Raw genomic sequence first — 4,266 nt, 5'->3', positions numbered from 1 at the left:
ATGAAACTGGGCCACGGTCCCGCACACCGTTAGGCCGTCTTCCGCTCACGCCCCAACATCGTGCAGCCCGCCTCCAGTGGTGTCGCGACAGGCGTGAATGGAGGGACGAATGGAGACGTGTCCTCTTCAGCGATGAGAGTCGCTTCTGCCTTGGTGCCAATGATGGTCGTATGCGTGTTTGGCGCCATGCAGGTGAGCGCCACAATCAGGACTGCATACGACCGAGGCACACAGGGCCAACACCCGGCATCATGGTGTGGGGAGCGATCTCCTAAACTGGCCGTACACCACTGGTGATCGTCGGGGGGACACTGAATAGTGCACGGTACATCCAAACCGTCATCGAACCCATCGTTCTACCATTCCTAGACCGGCAAGGGAACTTGCTGTTCCAACAGGACAATGCACGTCCGCATGTATCCCGTGCCACCCAACGTGCTCTAGAAGGTGTAAGTCAACTACCCTGGCCAGCAAGATCTCCGGATCTGTCCCCCATTGAGCATGTTTGGGACTGGATGAAGCGTCGTCTCACGCGGTCTGCACGTCCAGCACGAGCGCTGGTCCAACTGAGGCGCCAGGTGGAAATGGCATGGCAAGCCGTTCCACAGGACTACATCCAGCATCTCTACGATCGTCTCCATGGGAGAATAGCAGCCTGCATTGCTGCGAAAGGTGGATATACACTGTACTAGTGCCGACATTGTGCATGCTCTGTTACCTGTGTCTATGTGCCTGTGGTTCTATCAGTGTGATCATGTGATGTATCTGACCCCAGGAATGTGTCAATAAAGTTTCCCCTTCCTGGGACAATGAATTCACGGTGTTCTTATTTCAATTTCCAGGAGTGTATTAATGAAGGCTCTGACATGTCGGATTGGATAGTTCCCTTGTAAGCCCTTTCGTATCATCCTAGTCACTTGACGACGACACTTTCCCATATACCACAGCATCGTCAGCAAAGAGCAACAGACTGCTGCTTATCCTGTCTGCCAGGTCATTTATGTACATATACAATAATAGCGGTCGTATCGCACTTCCCTGGAGCAGTCCCAACGAGACCCTTGTCTTTGATGAACATTCACCGTCGAGGACATTGCACTGGGGTCTATTACATAGAAGTCTTCGACCCACTTATATACCTGGGAACCTATTCCATATGGTCATACCTTAGTTTACAGGGGCCACCGTATCAAATGCTTTCCGGAAATTTAGAAATATGGAATCTGCCTGCACAGGCACTAACTTTCCAAAATTTTTTGGGTGCATAGGCGGAACGTTTTCAGGGGTATTTCGATTTTTTTTAAAAAATCGTTAGTTTTTATTTATAGCATTTTATGAACACTCCCTATGTCAGAAGAACTGTGCTGCGATAAAGTAAAAAATACCAGCACTATAAATTATATGAAATGAATACTGGGCAATTCTGGGACCTAAGCGACGCACTAACGAAGTGGCTGCCCACACAAAGGCCTCTGTGACGCCCTAGCCCGCAAGGGAAGTCACGCTGGTGGGCTTGAGATGTAAGGATAAGTTACTTTAATGAATATTCTCAACGTAGGTAATCTTAACATTAATTTATTCTTTCTGTATAAAATTATTAGTCTGCTTTTTAACTTTTAATTCACTAATAAAGTGCCAGTTACGTCTGTAATTAGCATGTACTGTATACTTCAAACAATTTATATGCACTGTGATCGCAAGAGGGAATGATACACATTACTAACAGAAAATACCATATTCGTAAAGTGAAAAATATTCATAAATACAAATTATTCCAATTGTATTGCAGAATAAAGTATAGGAAATATATTCGCAATTGCGAATATAAAACATCATAAGCTGTAGAACGGAAAGACAACAATGAAAATTTGTGCCGGACCGGCACTCGAACCCAGATTTCCCATTTTACTTGAGAGGTCGCTTCCCACCTTTTCTTGCAATTGGCATCCTTGCGCAGGGGCAATGTTAATCTTCTCTGTATACTTCCAATTTTAGTTTATGTACCAGCGAATCGAGTTCGCCGCTTCGGTTATCTGTGCTTGAATTACGGCCGGACCCAATCTTCCACATGTCGGCGTTCATGAATCACAAGCGGCTCTCATACGCTTTGTAGATTTCCGGCCAGGAAGGACACATTTATTGAGAGTCCAGGGCCGGGGAAATAGCAGTCCCTGTGTTAGTAAGAAGTGCGATGTTAAGAAGTATGGCGCGTGCCCGAAGGAACGTTACATCGTACTTCTTAATAACACAGTTACTGCTATTTTGTGGAAAGAACTATGCAGGGATGTTGACTTGAACGGAAGCTACAAAATTACCACTTTTATGTATCAAATAATAATGATACTGGTGATGATAATAATAATCACGGCATGTTAACGTTTAATACAAAACACATTCCTTCTTACATCGTTTGCACTTAAGAATTTGTTTGTAATTTTGGTAATGTCAGTATGTTTAGTCATTTCTTAATGAACATGCAAAATTACCAAATCATTCAAATTGTTGACCGCACAAACGATTTCAGTAGCCTAAGTGCTGAAAATTATCACTCAGAGGTACAAGAAGCAACAATAATAGTTAAAATCCTTCACAAAGTCGGCGTCTGTATCACGCATGGGACCACTGTGTTCTCCATTCCAGATATCTGTCATGTCTGATAAGTTGGCCACTTCTTTCTTCGTTCTCTACAAATCTGCCCCACACAACTGCAGTGTTCAATCAATGTCAATTTATCCTGTACCAAAAGCTTCAAATTGTGAAATAAGTCCCCTAAACCTTTATTTGAAATCTACAATTTAGCGAATCCACAGCCATATTAATTATTTCAAACAAATATTTGTCTTTACATTTCCTCCGCTGTTAGATACGCATGAGGATCACTACCCTTTGCCGTAGCGTTTAGGCATGTTCCTTTATTATTATTATTATTACTATTATTATTATTATTACTATTATTATTATTATTATTTGACAAAACTGGTTCACCAATGTTCAGTTCCTTCGCTTTTATCGATGTTTCACTCCACAACTAAAAAAAATATAACTCTTCGTGTAGCTAAACTTGCTTACAATGTTTCCACCAGAGTTTTGACTTCTCGCTATCAAACATTTGGAAATTTGTGGTAAGTTCCTATTCGACCAAACTGTTGAGGTCATCGGTCCCTAGGACTTCTCGGTATAGTATTGATCTCTTCTGAAAAGAATCACGATGTTCACCGATGCCGAAAACTGAAATGAATATTTTTAGAAAATTATGAAATCTGAATTGGTGTAGGTTTGAAAAATATCCACTAGTCATCCCACCGGCTTAACTTTTCTTTTCTGACAGCTGTTTCAGAAATTTTAAGAAAACTTCGTAATTACTTACCAACAATTTTGTATAGCTGTAGGCTCCAGCGGAGTAATCATACTTTGTAATCACGTTAAATGTCCAGCGACATTACTCGCGCCATCATAAAAATTGACCACGGCAGTATTTATGTCGAGAGTTAAACGTCTTGTGACTTCCTGGGCGACTTAAAACAATGTCCTGGAACTTGTTGGACCTACTTCATAGCAGTCCATAAACGTGTCTTCAACTTGCAGATTTTTATCGACAAATCTGAAGCATATGGGTATTGGTTTCTCCAGTGACACGTCGGAAGTCTCATCTACAATGAGAGATAAATATTATGTCTCCTTAATAGATTTCACAAGTTTTTGCTGTACATCGCTGGGTGATGAGGAAACAGTTTCATTGAATATATCATGAGAAACTCAATTATATGTAGTTTTCTGCAGCCAAGATTCAAACTCAGAAGCATTTACTGCTCTAAACAGTACAACTGAAGAGTATTCGATGCTTCATTAGTGTGATCTCGAACTGCTGTTTCTCGCCGACTTAAAAATTGGACGGACGTTATTATCTTTAAAATCGCTTTCCGTGCATTTTTCATGCTTCCTAATTTACGTGTTGTGATAAGAGATGACACATTGGTTCCTTGTTTCGTAGATGCCAGAGAATTCGTGACTGAACGATGAAGTACACATTTTTCGTGAACTCTGAAGCGTACAGTTGCCTTCTGCCACCGGGAAAATCTATTTCGAACAAATGCATAACACCAGACCCTGCCTGTTGCAGTAGCAGTTATCGACGGATACCAGAATCAAAAGAGTTTTTACACTCATTACATCAAACTTTGTCCAATTTTTATGTCGTAATAAAACCAAGGAAATGTCTTTTTCCATCCTCCCTGGTGTGACCTGAATGACGATTTCTTGACATTT

The 4,266-nt window shown here is 41.6% G+C and overlaps 1 non-coding gene across 1 annotated transcript; it reads right to left on the bottom strand.

Annotated features, from left to right (window-relative positions):
- Nucleotides 1-1,911: 1,911 nt before the first annotated feature.
- LOC126102813 (U6 spliceosomal RNA) lies at nucleotides 1,912-2,019 on the bottom strand. The gene has a single exon (XR_007523078.1). It is a non-coding gene; the product is annotated as a U6 spliceosomal RNA (small nuclear RNA).
- Nucleotides 2,020-4,266: the final 2,247 nt, after the last annotated feature.

This window comes from Schistocerca cancellata, chromosome 9 (assembly GCF_023864275.1).
Source record: "Schistocerca cancellata isolate TAMUIC-IGC-003103 chromosome 9, iqSchCanc2.1, whole genome shotgun sequence".
In the NCBI taxonomy this organism is placed as follows: domain Eukaryota; kingdom Metazoa; phylum Arthropoda; class Insecta; order Orthoptera; family Acrididae; genus Schistocerca; species Schistocerca cancellata.
The sequence above is the reverse complement of the archived record's forward strand: the minus strand, read 5'-3'. Positions and strand labels throughout refer to the sequence as shown.